Below are 17,485 nucleotides of genomic sequence, written 5' to 3' on the forward strand. Positions count from 1 at the left end.
TTGTAAAATTTGTTGGAAAAATGAGAAATCGCTGGTCAACTTTTAACCCTTAAAGCTCCCTAATAAAAAAAAAATTGGGTTCCAAAATTGTGCTGATGTAAAGTAGACATGTGGGGAATGTTATTTATTAACTCTTTTGTGTGACATATCTCTCTGATTTAAGGGCATAAAAATTCAAATTTTGAAAATTGCTAAATTTTCAAAGTTTCCGTTTTTTTCACAAATAAACGCAAGTGATATCGAAGAAATTTTACCACTATCATGAAGTACAATATGTCACGAAAAAACAATCTCAGAATCAGGGGGATCCATTGAAGTGTTCCAGAGTAATTACCTCATAAAGTGACAGTGGTCAGAATTGTAAAAATTGGCCTGGTCATTAACGTGCAATCCACCTTGGGTTGTAAAGGGGTTAAACAGACTTTATCAAACCAGATTTCTCTGCAATCAGACCTCTGCTATGGGCCATACAGGTAAGTATAGATTTACTTTTCTATCACCTGTATGGCCATAGTAGAGGTCTGATATCGCTCAGTGGGGTGGTGTCAGATTCCCTTTAACAACGTAACTTTAGAAAATAATGTCCACAAGGTGTCAGTAAGTGCAATGTCAGATAAAACACACTATGAAATGAAGAGAACTAGAATTACTCTTACTGCACTTCCTGAACTAAGTGGATGTGAACAAGTGGAGTTAAAAAGTCCAAAGCAGGAGTAAAAAGTCCCTGTAAGTACTTAACTTTTCTTTTTTGTAATGTTTCAATGTTATTTATAAGGATGAAAAGACAAAAAAGATTACAGTTTTGCTGCAGTGCACATTGTTACTTTTATACAGAGAAAAAGATTAAGCTATGCCGTCTAGATCCTCCACTTCTACCTCACTAACAGCCTGCACAATGAGCAGTGTGCTCCTCTCAAGATTGTCAGTTACCAGTAGAGCTGCATTTTTGGTCACATCTGACACGACATAAGGCCCCCTTCACATGTCCATATAAAACCGGTAACAGAAAAAACAGTAACAGTGTCAGTGTTTTGTATTAGTGTGTCATCGGTGTGTCATCAGTGTGTCATCAGTGTGTCATCAATGTTTCATCGGTGTGTCATCAGTGTGTCATCAGTGTCTTATCGGTGTGTCCTCAGTGTGTCATCAGTGTGTCATCAGTGTGTCATCGGTGTGTCATCAGTGTGTTATCGGTGTGTCATCAGTTGTCATCGGTGTGTCATCAATGTGTCATCAGTGTGTCATCAGTGTGTCATCAATGTGTCATCAGTGTGTCCTCAGTGTGTCATCAGTGTGTCATCAGTGTGTTATCGGTGTGTCATCAGTTGTCATCGGTGTGTCATCAATGTGTCATCAGTGTGTCATCAGTGTGTCATCAGTGTGTCATCAATGTGTCATCAGTGTGTCCTCAGTGTGTCATCAGTGTGTCATCGGTGTGTCCTCAGTGTGTCATCAGTGTGTCATCGGTGTGTCATCAGTGTGTCATCAGTGTGTTATCGGTGTGTCATCAGTTGTCATCGGTGTGTCATCAATGTGTCATCAGTGTGTCATCAGTGTGTCATCGGTGTGTCATCAATGTGTCATCAGTGTGTCCTCAGTGTGTCATCAGTGTGTCATCGGTGTGTCCTCAGTGTGTCATCGGTGTGTCCTCAGTGTGTCATCAATGTGTCATCAGTGTGTCATCAGTGTGTCATCGGTGTGTCATCAGTGTGTCATCAGTGTGTCATCGGTGTGTCATCGGTGTGTCATCAGTGTGTCATCGGTGTGTCATCAGTGTGTCATCAGTGTGTCATCAGTGTGTCATCGGTGTGTCCTCAGTGTGTCCTCAGTGTGTCATCAGTGTGTCAGTGTGTCCTCAGTGTGTCATCGGTGTGTCCTCAGTGTGTCATCAGTGTGTCATCAGTGTGTCATCGGTGTGTCATCAGTGTGTCCTCAGTGTGTCATCAGTGTCTCATCAGTGTGTCATCGGTGTGTCATCGGTGTGTCATCAATGTGTCATCAGTGTGTCATCAGTGTGTCATCGGTGTGTCCTCAGTGTGTCCTCAGTGTGTCATCTGTGTGCTATACGAGTTTTTCTGGTATTGAAAAAGAAAGAATGAAATTACAAAGCTCCTCCTATACTTTGCCATGATAAACACGTACAGCACACATACACCATATGGATGGCACATGGATGCTATCCGTGCTCTGTACATGTTTTTAATGGATTCATAATCTTGTATTGGCCCTTGTCATCTGTGCTGCCAAAAAAATGGACGTCTGTGAGCTTTGCACAGACACACGGTCAGTGGAAAAACACAGACATGTGCATAGCAGAGTAGGTTATAATGGGTGCATGTGGTATCCGTGAAAAAAACTAATACAACACATATTGGAAACACGGACATGTGAAGGGAACCTGTGTAATTGTTGGCTGGAAGTTTGTTAATCTTATAAGTGCTACAAAAGAATTAATGCAAAGTGAAATAATGAAAAAAATATTAAAAATTTATTTTACTAAAAAGTTGATTTAGCAATGCATATTAAGAAAAAAAATAACCCCAAAATGTGTTACGGAATTTCCCCCAAATGTGGCGATAAGTAGTCATAATCTACTATTTGGGCATGCTGCAGAGCATGGTGAGGAAGAAACGCTATTCGTCTTATGATTTTTGGTGTATGCAAATTGCCTCTTCAGAGAGAAAGAGAACTCTATAGCGCCACCTATTGGGAGCAGCAATCCTATAAGTCCCAATCAACCGTTTAACGAGTCTTGCGATATGGCTTAGGATAAAAGCCAAATCAGAATCTCAATTTGCAGACACGTTGAATAAGGCAGAATAAACACATTGGGGGCGATTCATTGAAGTGTTTTGCCCAGAAAACTGGTACAAAATACTGTGAAAAGTCACAATTTATTTGAGCAACGTGGAATTGTGCAAATATTTTGCCACTTTTTCTATTGGCATGCCAGTTAGAAGCAGATCTCTAAATATAGGAAAAGCTGGAGCATGACTAGGAGTAGCTTCACCCTCAAATTTAGCAAAAGTGCCATCATTACGCCAAAAGTGCTCCTCTGATCTCTGACTAGATAATATCATTTCTGATGAGGCGCATGTAGGCGCAAGCTACAGAGAGAATACGCCGAATCCATTACATTTTGTGTGCCTCCTACAGTGCACCTGTCAGCAGGATTGCGCTCAGTAAACCACATATACTGTCAGGTTGGAGCTGTTACACCGCCGTTAATAAACATTTATTTTTGTCTAATCACTCCAGAGTATAGAGTCCTAGTAGGAGGGATATACTAGTATTTATAACTTATATTTTTATTTTTCCTGGACAGCTGATCAAAAAATCAGACAGACAATATTTTTTTACGGACACATTGTAAAAATGTAATAATGCATTATAGTGATACTTGCTTACAGCTCACAATTCCGATATGAAAACTGCATTCAATCTCAAAAAAATCATGGACGCCTTAATTTTTTTAAATGGACAGGGCAAAAAAGTGCCCTTTTTTTTACAGACCGTTCAATAATTTTTGGACTGTTGGCAACTCTGCATACCATCCATAACGGCAGCCCACATGGCTGCTATGGGTCCCATGAGTTGTGGGGACCCGGTGCTGCTCTGCAACAGAGCCCTTCACCTCCCCTGTCATCACAATTTCAGCAGTATCCGCATCCTCAGGACGCATATACTGTTGAATAGAATTCAGCCTATGCTTATGAGTCTAAGAATTCATACACTGCACCTGAGGTGATGTCACTACATCACACCTGCTGTGCTGAAGCCTCAGTACTCACACAGCACAGACAGGAGAAATGCGCCAGGGGAGTAGTGTTTTTCTTTTTATGTCAGTAATTGTGGGGACTATCATACTGAATGGGGGCTGGTGGTGGTCAATCATATTGAATGGGGGACGGGTGAGGGCCAATCAGGCTGACTAGGCTATGGTACTGAGCAGGGGGGCTGTGGGGGCCATTATAGTGAGTGGGGGGTTGGTGGAGGCCATTCATACTGAGTGGGTGGCTGGTGGGTGCAATTATAATGAGTTGGGAACTGGTGGAAGCCATTATACTGAATGGAAGGTGTAGGGGCCATAGTATTGAGGGGCATTGGGGGACTGTGAGGGACCTCATATTGAGTTGGGGACTGTGAACCATATTGAGTTGGGGACTGTGAGGGCAACCATATAGAGTGGTAACCCTCATACTGAGGTGTCCTGTGGGGGTCCTCATTCTGTCTGGGGAGCTGTGAGGGTCCTCATTCTGTGTAGGGGGCTGTGGAGGATATCAACCTGAGTGGGAGTCTGTAGGGGATTTCATACTAAGGGGGGAACTGTGGGGGCTCCCAAACTGAGTTGGGCGGCTGTTGGGGCCCACATTCTGTTCGGGGCCCCTAATTATTTGTGGGGACTGTCATGTTATATGAGAAGTGGGGGCTCTCATTCTGTCTGAGGGCCCTCATGCTATGGGAGGGGCTGTTGCTGGCCCTTACATTAAGTATGGGGCCTTCATCATGAGTAGGGGGCCCCCATACTGAGTGGCGGTATCATACTGACAGGCAATAATAGTGTGTGAGGGCTATAATACTGTGTGTAGGTGGCAGGGATACTTGGATAACTTTTGCCATGGGGCCCTGTGATTTCTATGCCCAGTAGTCTTCATATTTTTTGGCATTGATAGGTGGACTTTCTATGCATGGGTTATAGAAGAGGCTTCCTTCATGGACGACATCCATTCATGCCATTTCTTTGTAGAGTGGGCCGTACTGTGTCATGAGAAACACTTAATCCGGTTTGGCTTTCTACTTCTTTAGCTAACTACAGGGAACTTGCATGTTGATTTTGTTCAATCCTTCTCATCAGAATATGCTACTGTTTATGTGTTATGTCGATGCTGACCATGGAAGTTCTCTATGAGATGGTTGCAGTTCCAGTTTTGTTAAATGTTTGTATCACTTTTGCTGCCGAATTCTGAGTAAAGTTTTGCTGATCTTCTTGTAACCTTCACCTTTCTTGTGTAAAAAAATTATATTCTTTCTCAGGTCTGGTGATATTTCTCTTCCATGGGGTGCCATTGCTGACAGCATAAAATGCGAAGGGGTTTCTTTGTTAAGTAACACCCTTTTATAATCAAACGTCTGCTGGACAACTGTTTAATGAATAGATTTACCTTTGGCTGAATTCTTGTTAATTATCATTTTGTAGTCTAAACTTTAGTTTTGCTCCTAAGACTTTCATTGGGGTGTACTCATTTTTACAACATTGTCTTGAATGAATTTGTTAGGATGATTACTTTTGTGGGTGTGCAAAATAACAAATCTGGCTTGCAATCAATGGCCAACATTTGTGGGAGTATTTTATAGTAAGGTATCACATAGAAAATGTTGATTCTGAAAGGCAATTTGCATATTAAGTTTCTCAGAGGAGAATTGCACGGCCAATAAGCCTCCTTACCTTGACATGCCAGAGCCGGTATGTCACTCTACGCAAGGAGAAACTTTACCACTTAGACCTGATTCTGAAAGAAAACTAAAGGTTTACTGACAAATCTGTTGTGGTATACTCAATTAGGAAGTGCATTGAGGTGTAGGGTGCATTGCTGGAAAAGGGAAAAAAAAAAAAAAAAAAACTCTTTAAATCTCTTAGTTTGCGAGTGTGAACTAGCTGCGTGTGTCTGGAGCGTAAGTGCGAACGAAAGTAAGTGTGTGACTTGTTTTTCAGTGACTTTGTATTCAGGGAGTTTTGAAGGGAGGACTTTGGACTGAATTGCTGACTGTATTTCATTAATACTTTACTTTTCTTTTTACTTAACATTCTGTCTATTGCAATCCCCATTAGGAAATGAGCTCCATTATTGACAATGCTATCCAGTGTACATCTTGCCACATGTATGTGTAGCACCCTGAGGATTCGGCTGCTACAGGAGTATTGCACCTCAACCCAGAGGTGTGATATTCCACTCCCGGGTAAGGATGGAGTGTGGATCTGAGCTCGGTAGGCTGCATGCACTACACACATCCCATTTCCGGGGAACAGGCCGACGGTACTCCCACTTAGAAATGTGCAGGTACGACCGAGTCTGTTCCTGGCTGGAGTGGGAGGGGGGTGGTACATCCCATGTAGTGTAGGGGCAGATAGGGGGAGCAGCCTGGGTAAAGATAGGAGCTCATTGGGTGCTGGTCACCTGAGCTCACACATAGAGGGTGTATATAAGGTGGGCACCATCTAAGATCAGGGTCAGATGCAGAGGATCAGATGCAGAGAGTCAGTCAGCTGCAGAGAACAAGTCAGGAGCAGAGGAGAGAAGAAAGACAAAGACCCAGAGTGAGAGAGGAGAAAAGAGAGAGACCCAGAGCACAGAAGAGAAGGACTCTGAGATCCCAACTCAAAGCACCGGGTGAAGAGTCGGCATCAGGGTACCGGAACCCAAGCTGGTGGGGGTAAAAACATTCCCCAGCCAGAGACCGGAGACCGTGGGCAGCGTCTGCCACGGTCACCCATCACATCCACCCCGAAGGCACACCACATGAAGGGTCAGGGAACCCAGGGCCAAGGGTGTCCCAACAGAAGGCCCGAGGGAGCTGGACCTAGGTGGATTACTGGTGGGGACGGCCAGAGAACGGGACAGAAAGAGAGCTCAGGGCCACGCTCCGGACTTGTTTGGGGGTTGGCTGGATCCAGGACCTGGTGGACGCAGCACGGCTCGGGTGGTCACTAGCAGCTGGAGTGACCAGTACAACATCTGCAGTAAGTAAACACCCTTAACTGCACAACCCGACTCTGTCTTCACTGCCGTCTGCACTACACCACCACAACCCCCATCCTCTGCGCCTGTCCCCTCTGAGGCTATACCCCTCCCGTTGGGGGTTATCCCACCAAGCTGCGCACCCACCATCAGCCTCAGCGGACCCTGCTGCAGCGGCGGCCACAGTGACCGCATCACAACGGGTGGCGTAGTCGACACAAAAGAACTCTTAATAACATCTGTAGGACTGCCACATAACACTGAGCTTGACGCCCTGGGCACGGGCCGGGTCACAGCCGCTCGGAGACTACAAACCCCCCATCTGATCCGGTGCCGGGTATTCCCCTCAAAAAGGAATATGTCCCAGGGGGCGCGTCAACTTTGGCGTAGTCGGCAGGATTACGTGCCCGCAACACCCGGGTACTGCGTGCCTGAAGAAAAGTGTAAGTTTACCACAGAAAGAAGTCTCCCGCCGGTTCCGGAGGGTCCACGCCATCGGACTCCATCACCAGTCGTTTCCCGCCGATTGTCCGCCATTTCCAACTTGTTCCCGCCATCTGCAGAGTTTCCCGCCACTGGGCGACGCTTCCCGCCAAAACCGCAGATTTCCCGCCTTGGAAGAGCAGCGGACGCCATTATGGGCGTGCCAAAGGAGGGCAGGAGGCCGCCTCCCATCGTGGGCCAGGACAGAAAATGGCGCCAAAAGTGGAAACCGCCCCCACCAACAGAGACTGTGATGCTGGAGGTGTCTGTCAGCGTGAAAGAACTACCCCTGGAGCTGACAGTCACCGAGTTGCCCCGGGACCGCCCTCGAAGTGGGAGGAGACGAAAGGAGAGAACAAAGATGGGTGCCGCCTGGAGCAGTCTAGAGCGAGCGCACCCGGAGACAAGAAGTCTGGAGAGGAGTAGCAGAGAAGCTCACCCGGAGATGGCGAGAAAGCAGAGCAGCACCGGCCCGTTGGCCAGGAGCCTGCTAGAAACAGAGGAGGGAGAGCAGAGCAGCACCGGCCCGTTGGCCAGGAGCCTGCTGGAGACAACAGTAGGAGAGCAGAGCAGCACCGACCCGTTGGTCAGGAGCCTGCTGGAAACAACGACCCCACTAGGCCTAGTGGAGGTCCTTGCACAGCTCCCCCGAGACCGGGAGTGTGCGCAGACTGCCCTGGAGGGCCTCGCACGGAGGATGGCCCGGGTACAGCGTGAGATATTGGCGGAATGGAGCCGGGAGATGGCCCAGCAAGCTGAAACCAAGACGCAAGCTGAAACCAAGACCCGGAGCACGCCAGCCGAGATGAGGAAGGAGACCGCCTCTGAGGATGGCGCGGGAGGACCCAAGGCCGGAGACGGCGCCGAGGAGGGAGCCGAACGCATGGAGGCAGGTAAAGGGGACGCCTATACCCCAAGCCGTGACACCGCTTACCTGCCCCAGCTCCCCGTCGCAGAGCCCGAAAGTCCCCCTGCTGTGCCCGAAAACGCCATGTCACCGACGCAGACTAGGCCCCAACCGGAAGCCGCCGCCGCGACCCCTGTGACGTCACACGCCTCGACCCCGAGCGTGACCAAGCAGGAAGTACCACCAGCCTGGTCGCAGGGCCTAGAATTCCCGGGCGCCGCAACACCAACAGCGCCCCCTACCTCTGCGGAGCCTCCGGCCTGGTCGCAAGGCCAGGTAGCCCAGGGCGCCGCCGTATTAACGGTGCCCTTCACCTTCCAGGTGCCCCAGACCTGGCCGCAAGGCCTGGGCAACCCGGGCGCCACCACCACCGCGCCCATAAAACCTAAAGGGCCGCATCTGGGAGAAGATCTGTTCGCCCAACACACATGGCCGGACGGGCAGCCCTTTGTCTGGCCCAGGGAGTACTACGAACAAGAGCTCCAAGAGAGGGCAAGGCCCATGTGTGAACCCCTGATCCCGGCTCCAAAGCCCGTTAAGAGGATCTCGCCCCCGCTAGCAGAAGCGCAGTTTGAGTGGGACCCCACCGGAGAAGATCTCATGGGGTTCACTCAAGAGACTCGGGCAGCCGCAGCGGAGCGTGCAGAGTGCTGCCGCCAGCAGCTCGAGGTCTTTGAGAGGGAGCGGAGAGAGAGGCGGGTCCGGGAACAACAAGCACAGATAAGGAGCGCGGAGCAGAAGAGCCGGGCCAGGAGAGACCCCCGTGCAGCGCATTGTCCCCGCACCATCGGGACAGTGATCAAGTTCAACCAGCAGCATGGGTGGGGCTTCATCAGAGACCACAACACCCCCGGCGACGTCTTTGTCACGCGCAGAGACGTGGAGTCCCATCTGCCGGAGGGGCACAGAGGTCGTGACCTCTACATCGGAGATGAGGTCACCTTTACCCGGCACAAGTGTGCCAAGGGACCTTATGCCCTCCACGTACACCGCCTGACGGAGGAGGAGTTGCGGTGCGAGGAGGAGGAGCAAGAGGACCCGGACGGGTCTGAAGTTACCACCAGCTATAAGCAAAGAGCAGGAGGAAGACGCCGTTGAGTGCGGCAGAGCAGGTGCTGTAAATAAGTTACCCAATCGGGGTATAAAGAAACTGAAACTGTTGCTACGTATATATAGTCCCCGTTGGGACCAGCTGAGTGAACTGTTTACCCGTTTACCCCTTAATCCCACAGGCCGAGGACTGTGAGCAGCCATTCCCTTTCCCTCCTTACCTGGCCGAGGACTGAGAGCGGCCATACCCTTGTAAATAGTTGCGCGTCCTAAAGCGCCCCCTACCGGTTTTATAGGAAAACCAGTTTTTCTAAGAGACTGTCGCACTTTTCCCGGACACACGTTGCACAGTGTCCGGAGGAGGAACCTGAAACAAGAGACGACGAGAATGTTATATGAAAAGTTTTATATATATATAATGTTTTATATGTTTTATATGTTTATAAAAATTTGTATGTTTTGGTGATGTTTTATGTCTTACAGCCCGAGGACGTGCTGTGATTTACCAGGGGGGAATGTAGCACCCTGAGGATTCGGCTGCTACAGGAGTATTGCACCTCAACCCAGAGGTGTGATATTCCACTCCCGGGTAAGGATGGAGTGTGGATCTGAGCTCGGTAGGCTGCATGCACTACACACATCCCATTTCCGGGGAACAGGCCGACGGTACTCCCACTTAGAAATGTGCAGGTACGACCGAGTCTGTTCCTGGCTGGAGTGGGAGGGGGGTGGTACATCCCATGTAGTGTAGGGGCAGATAGGGGGAGCAGCCTGGGTAAAGATAGGAGCTCATTGGGTGCTGGTCACCTGAGCTCACACATAGAGGGTGTATATAAGGTGGGCACCAACTAAGATCAGGGTCAGATGCAGAGGATCAGATGCAGAGAGTCAGTCAGCTGCAGAGAACAAGTCAGGAGCAGAGGAGAGAAGAAAGACAAAGACCCAGAGTGAGAGAGGAGAAAAGAGAGAGACCCAGAGCACAGAAGAGAAGGACTCTGAGATCCCAACTCAAAGCACCGGGTGAAGAGTCGGCATCAGGGTACCGGAACCCAAGCTGGTGGGGGTAAAAACATTCCCCAGCCAGAGACCGGAGACCGTGGGCAGCGTCTGCCACGGTCACCCATCACATCCACCCCGAAGGCACACCACATGAAGGGTCAGGGAACCCAGGGCCAAGGGTGTCCCAACAGAAGGCCCGAGGGAGCTGGACCTAGGTGGATTACTGGTGGGGACGGCCAGAGAACGGGACAGAAAGAGAGCTCAGGGCCACGCTCCGGACTTGTTTGGGGGTTGGCTGGATCCAGGACCTGGTGGACGCAGCACGGCTCGGGTGGTCACTAGCAGCTGGAGTGACCAGTACAACATCTGCAGTAAGTAAACACCCTTAACTGCACAACCCGACTCTGTCTTCACTGCCGTCTGCACTACACCACCACAACCCCCATCCTCTGCGCCTGTCCCCTCTGAGGCTATACCCCTCCCGTTGGGGGTTATCCCACCAAGCTGCGCACCCACCATCAGCCTCAGCGGACCCTGCTGCAGCGGCGGCCACAGTGACCGCATCACAACGGGTGGCGTAGTCGACACAAAAGAACTCTTAATAACATCTGTAGGACTGCCACATAACACTGAGCTTGACGCCCTGGGCACGGGCCGGGTCACAGCCGCTCGGAGACTACAAACCCCCCATCTGATCCGGTGCCGGGTATTCCCCTCAAAAAGGAATATGTCCCAGGGGGCGCGTCATATGTATTCCTTGAACAGCCGGTCGAGGTTGCTTACTGCTGCGCGAGATGTGTGCATGTTGTGCATTTGGAAGCCCAGATACTGGATCTAAATGAGCAGGTGGCAACATTGAGATCCATTGACAATATGGAAAGGAGTCTGCTGCTCACTGAGCAGTAGCTCACTGGGGTAGATGTGGGGGAGGGTGGTAGTCGGGAGCTGCAGGACAGTGAGGTCGCTAGTTGGGTGACAGTTAGAAGGGGTGGTAGAGGGAAGAGTGCCCGGGAGGCTAGTCCTGATTTGGCACACCCCAATAAGTTTGCAAAGTTGGCAGATGAGGTGAGTGACGATACAGGGGTAGCACTACTGCAGCAAGGCATGTACCCTGAAAGGCGGAGGAGTGTCAGCTCCAGTAAAGAGGGAAATAGGAGTGTAGGGCAGGCCAGGCAGGTGCTGGTAGTGGGGGACTCAATTATTAGGGGAACAGATAGGGCAATCTGTCACAAAGACAGGGATCGTCGAACAGTGTGCTGCCTACCTGGCGCTCAAGTCTGGCACATCGCTGATCGGGTTGACAGATTACTGGGAGGTGCTGGTGAGGACCCAGTGGTCATGGTGCACATTGGCACAAATGACAAAGTTAGAGGTAGGTGGAAGGTCCTTAAAGATGATTTCAGGGAATTAGGCTGTAAGTTGAAAGCAAGGACCTCCAAGGTGGTATTCTCTGAAATACTACCGGTACCACGTGCCACGCCAGAGAGGCAATGGGAGATTAGGGAGATAAATAAGTGGCTCAAGAACTGGTGTAGGAAGGAGGGATTTGGGTTCCTGGAGAACTGGGCCGACTTCTCAGTTGGCTACAGACTCTACGCTAGGGACCGGCTGCACCTTAATGGGGAGGGTGCAGCTTTGCTGGGGGAGAAAATGGCTAGAAGGTTAGAGGAGTGTTTAAACTAGGGATTGGGGGGGAGGGTATTCATTTTATAGGTGGGGAAGATAGTGCAGATAGTGACCTGGGCACAAATAAAGAAATTGGGGGTGGGGTTAGAACAGTCAATAAAGTAAGAAGGAATAGAGGTACAGAGAGATGCATAAAATGCATGTACACTAATGCCAGAAGCCTCACCAACAAAATGGAGGAATTAGAATTAATTTTGTTGGAAAATAATTATGACATGGTAGGGATATCTGAGACGTGGCTGGACGAGAGCCATGACTGGGCAGTTAATTTACAGGGCTATAGTCTGTTCAGAAATGACCGTACAAATAAGCGAGGGGGGTGTGTGTTTATATGTAAAATCATCCTTAAAACCTGTCTTGCGGGAGGATATATATGAATCTAATGAAAATGTAGAGTCCCTGTGGGTGGAGATAAGGGGAGGGGGAAAAAATAATAAATTACTGATAGGGGTTTGTTATAAGTCTCCAAAAATAATGGAAGTAGCAGAGAATATCCTCGTAAAGCAAATAGATGAAGCAGCGACTCAAGGAGAAGTCATTATTATGGGAGACTTCAACTACCCTGAAATACATTGGGGGACAGAAACATGTAGTTCAAGCAAAGGAAATAGGTTTTTGACTACTATGAGAGACAATTACCTTTCACAACTGGTTCAGGACCCAACAAGAAGGGGGACACTACTAGACCTAATATTAACCAATAGGCCAGACCGCATATCAAATATACGAGTTGGGGGTCACTTGGGTAAAAGTGATCACAAAATAATACGTTTTCATGTAACCTTTAATAAGATGTGTAGTAGAATGGTTACAAGGACACTAAACTTCAGGAAGGCAAATTTCCAACGGTTAAGAGATGATCTTAGTGCAATAAACTGGGACGATATCCTGAGACATAAAGCTACACAAAGCAAATCGGAGACATTTATTAACATCCTGAATAGGACCTGTGCACTATATATACCCCTTGGGAATAAACATGCTAGAAATAGGAGGAAACCACTATGGCTAAATAGAGCTGTAAGGGGCCAATAAGTGACAAAAAGAAAGCATTGAGAACTAAAGCAAGTAGGTAGGCATTAAATAAATATAGAAAATTAAATAAATTATATTAAAAACAAATCAAGGCAGCAAAGATTGAGGCAGAGAGAATCATTGCCAGAGAAAGTAAAAATAACCCCAAAATATTCTTTAACTACATAAATAGTAAAAAACTAAAAAATGATAGTGTTGGCCCCCTTAAAAATAGTCTGGGTGAAATGGTGGATGAGGATGAGGAAAAGGCCAATATGCTAAATGATTTTTTTTCAACCGTATTGACACAAGAAAATCGCATGACAGAAAACATGATTAGTGATAACTAAAATTCTCCAGTAAATGTCACTTGCTTAACCCAGCAGGAAGTACGGCGGCGTCTAAAAATCACTAAAGTTGACAAATCCCCGGGCCCGGATGGGATACACCCGCGAGTACTGCAGGAATTAAGTAATGTCATAGATAGACCATTATATTTAATCTTTAAAGATTCCATAATAACATGGTCTGTACCACAGGACTGGCGTATAGCAAATGTGGTGCCAATATTCAAAAAGGGGACAAAAACTGAACTTGGAAATTATAGGCCGGTAAGCTTAACCTCTACTGTGGGTAAAATCCTGGAGGGTTTCCTAAGAGATGCTATGATAGAGTATCTGAAGAAGAATAACCTCATGACCCAATATCAACATGGGTTTACGAGGGACCGTTCCTGTCAAACTAATCTGATCAGCTTTTATGAGGAGGCAAGTTCTGGACTGGACCAAGGAAATGCAGTGGATGTTGTGTATATGGACTTTTCAAAAGCTTTTGATACGGTTCCACACAAAAGGTTGATACATAAAATGAGAACAATGGGGATAGGGGAAAATATATGTATGTGGGTTAAGAATTGGCTCAGTGATAGGAAACAAAGGGTGGTTATTAATGGAAAATATTCAGACTGTGTCTCAGTTAACAGTGGGGTACCACAGGGGTCAGTATTGGGCCCCCTTCTTTTTAACATATTTATTAATGACCTTGTAGGGGGCATACAGAGTAATATTTCAATATTTGCAGATGACACTAAACTCTGCAGGGTAATCAATACAGAGGAGGACAATTTTATATTACAGGAGGATCTATGTAAACTAGAAGCTTGGGCTGATAAATGGCAAATGAGCTTCAATGGGGATAAATGTAAGGTAATGCACTTGGGCAGAGGAATTAAAATGTATAATTATATGCTTAATTGTAAAACACTGGGCAAAACTGTAACTGAAAAAGACCTGGGTGTATTGGTGGACGACAAGCTCACGTTTAGTCTCCAGTGTCAGGCTGCTGCTGCAAAGGCAAATAAAATAATGGGATGCATTAAAAGAGGCATAGATGCTCATGAGGAGAACATAATTTTACCTCTATACAAGTCATTAGTGCGACCACACTTAGAATACTGTGTACAGTTCTGGTCTCCGGTGTAAAAGAAAGACATAGCTGAACTAGAGCGGGTGCAGAGAAGAGCGACCAAGGTTATTAGAGGACTGGGGGGTCTGCAATACCAAGATAGGTTATTACACTTGGGGTTATTTACTGTGGAAAAAAGAAGGCTTAGAGGTGATCTTATTATTATGTACAAGTATATGAGGGGACAGTACAAATACCTTTCTACTGATCTTTTTACTCTGAGGCCTGAGACGGGGACAAGGGGGCATCTTCTACGTCTGGAGGAAAGAAGGTTTAATCATAATCACAGACGGGGATTCTTTACTGTAAGAGCAGTGAGACTATGGAACTCTTTGCCGCATGATGTTGTAATGAGTGATTCACTGTTAAAATTTAAGAAGGGCATGGATGCCTTTCTTGAAAAGTATAATATTACTGGTTATAAATACTAGATTCCTTGATAGGGCGTTGATCCAGGGAACTAGTCTGATTGTCGTATGGAGTCGGGAAGGAATTTTTTTCCCCAATGTGGAGCTTAGTGTTTGCCACATCGTTTTTTTTTGCCTTCCTCTGGATCTACAAGTTAGGCTATGGGTTGAACTGGATGGACTTGGTCTTCCTTCAACCTTAGAAACTATGTTACTATGTTACTATGCTAAGCACTGCTTTAAAATATATTATATACACAGTTATATGAAAAAGTTTGGGCACCCCTATTAATCTTAAGCTTAATGTTTTCTTAAAATTGGTGTTTTTGCAACAGCTATTTCAGCTTGATATATGTAATAACTGTTGGACACAGTAATGTTTCTGCCTTGAAATGAGGTTTATTGTACTAACAGAAAATGTGCAATCTGCATTCAAACAAAATTTGACAGGTGCATAAGTATGGGCACCTCACCAGAAAAGTGACATTAATATTTACTAGATCCTCCTTTTGCAAAAATAACAGCCTCTAATCGCTTCCTGTAGCTTTTAATGAGTTCCAGGATCCTGGATGAAGGCATTTTTGACCATTCCTCTTTACAAAACAATTCCAGTTCAGTTAAGTTTGATGGTCGCCGAGCATGGACAGCCCTCTTCAAATGATCCCACAGATGTTCAATGATATTCAGGTCTGGGGACTGGGATGGCCATTCCAGAACATTGTAATTGTTCCTCTGCATGAATGCCTGAGTAGATTTGGAGCGGTGTTTTGGATCATTGTCTTGCTGAAAGATCCATCCCCTGCGTAACTTCAACTTTATCACTGATTCTTGAACATTATTGTCAAGAATCTGCTGATACTGAGTGGAATCCATGCGTCCCTCAACTTTAACAAGATTCCCGGTGCCAGCATTGGCCACACAACCCCAAAGCATGATGGAACCTCCACCAAATTTTACTGTGGGTAGCAAGTGTTTTTCTTGGAATGCTGTGTCTTTTTGCCGCCATGCATAACGCCTTTTTGTATGACCAAACAACTCAATCTTGGTTTCATCAGTCCACAGGACCTTCTTCCAAAAAGTAATTGGCTTCTCCAAATGTGCTTTTGCATACCTCAGGCGACTCTGTTTGTGGCGTGCTTGCAGAAACGGCTTCTTTCGCATCACTCTCCCATACAGCTTCTCCTTGTGCAAAGTGCGTTGTATAGTTGACCGATGCACAGTGACACCATCTGCAGCAAGTTGATGCTGCACTCTCTGGAGGTGGTCTGAGGATTGTCCTTGCCTGATCTCACCATTCTTCTTCTCTGCCTTTCTGATGTTTTTCTTGGCCTGCCACTTCTGGCCTTAACAAGAACTGTCCCTTTGTTCTTCCATTTCCTTACTATGTTCCTCACAGTGGAAACTGACAGGTTAAATCTCTGAGACAGCTTTTTGTATCCTTCCCCTGAACAACTATGTTGAATAATCTTTGTTTTCAGATCATTTGACAGTATTTTGAGGAGCCCATGATGCCACTCTTCAGAGGAGATTCAAACAGGAGAACAACTTGCAAGTGGCCACTTTAAGTAGCTTTTCTCATGATTGCATACACCTGGCTATGAAGTTCAAAGCTCAATGAGGTTACAAAACCAAAAAAAGTGCTTTAGTAAGTCAGTAAAAAGTAGGTAGGAGTATTTAAAACAAGAAAATGATAAGGGTGCCCATACTTATGCACCTGTCAAATTTTGTTTGAATGCAGATTGCACATTTTCTGTTAGTACAATAAACCTCATTTCAATGCAGAAACATTACTGTGTCCAACAGTTATTACATATATCAAACTGAAATAGCTGTTGCAAAAACACCAATTTTAAGAAAACATTAAGCTTAAGATTAATAGGGGTGCCCAAACTTTTTCATATAACTGTATATATATATATATATATATATATATATATATATATATATATATATATGTCAAAAAAAAAATTTGACCTTGCACTCCCCCCATTTAATCAGCAGGTGATGTATATGCTATTCTACCAGCCCATTTAAATTGTAGGTGTTTTAGCCCAGAAGTGACATGTTCTGTCCAGAGTTATAGGCTTGTAGCCCAAGAGAGGCATGTAGGCAGAGTAGTACCCATCAGATGGGAGGTCACCTTGCAGCGGTTGATGGGCACACATGAATTGGCCAATTTATGCGCTAAGAACCTCCATTTTTTGTAAGTAAAGCTTATTGAGTAATAACACAGTTTAAATTAAATGGTTTTATTGTCTTTATGTATCTTGGCCATAATGGAGTGCTGCTGCGCTTTCTTTTTATATATATATATATATATATATATATATATATATATATATATATATATATATATATATATATATATATACACATATATACACACATACATACATGCATACACACGTCTTAACAATGAAAATAATGAAAATATTAGATCTAAACTGTTTGGCTTAGCAACAAGTACTTACAAGCAATAAAGGTTTTTAGCGCATAATTGGCCAATTCATGTGTGCCCATCAACCACGGCAAGGTAACCTCCCCCTGATGGGTAACTACTCTGCCTAACATGCCACTTTTGGGCTACAAGCCTACAACTAAACGGACAAACATGTCTTCTTCTGGGCTAAAAACACCTACATTTAAAGGGCAAGCAGAGCTGTTTATACAATACCTGCTGGTTAATGGGAGGAGTGCAGAATCGAGCAAGAGGCAGTTACACCCCCTTATAATAATAC

General features: G+C 46.2%; 1 protein-coding gene across 3 annotated transcripts in view; it reads left to right on the forward strand.

The window, feature by feature from the left end:
* The first annotated feature begins 611 nt into the window (after positions 1 to 611).
* The window catches only part of LOC141172419 (NXPE family member 1-like), a 358,423-nt gene continuing 341,549 nt past the window's right edge, over positions 612 to 17,485 (forward strand). For 2 of the 3 annotated variants that reach the window (XM_073656628.1, XM_073656626.1), the window contains exon 1: positions 612 to 726. The gene's annotated coding sequence lies outside the window, so the exon portion shown is untranslated. The remainder of the gene's footprint in view (positions 727 to 17,485) is intronic. The other variant, XM_073656627.1, reaches the window with a different exon arrangement.

This window comes from Phyllobates terribilis, unplaced genomic scaffold (assembly GCF_046119375.1).
Source record: "Phyllobates terribilis strain yellow unplaced genomic scaffold, ASM4611937v1 Scaffold_12__6_contigs__length_324123572, whole genome shotgun sequence".
NCBI classification, from domain to species: Eukaryota; Metazoa; Chordata; class Amphibia; order Anura; family Dendrobatidae; genus Phyllobates; species Phyllobates terribilis.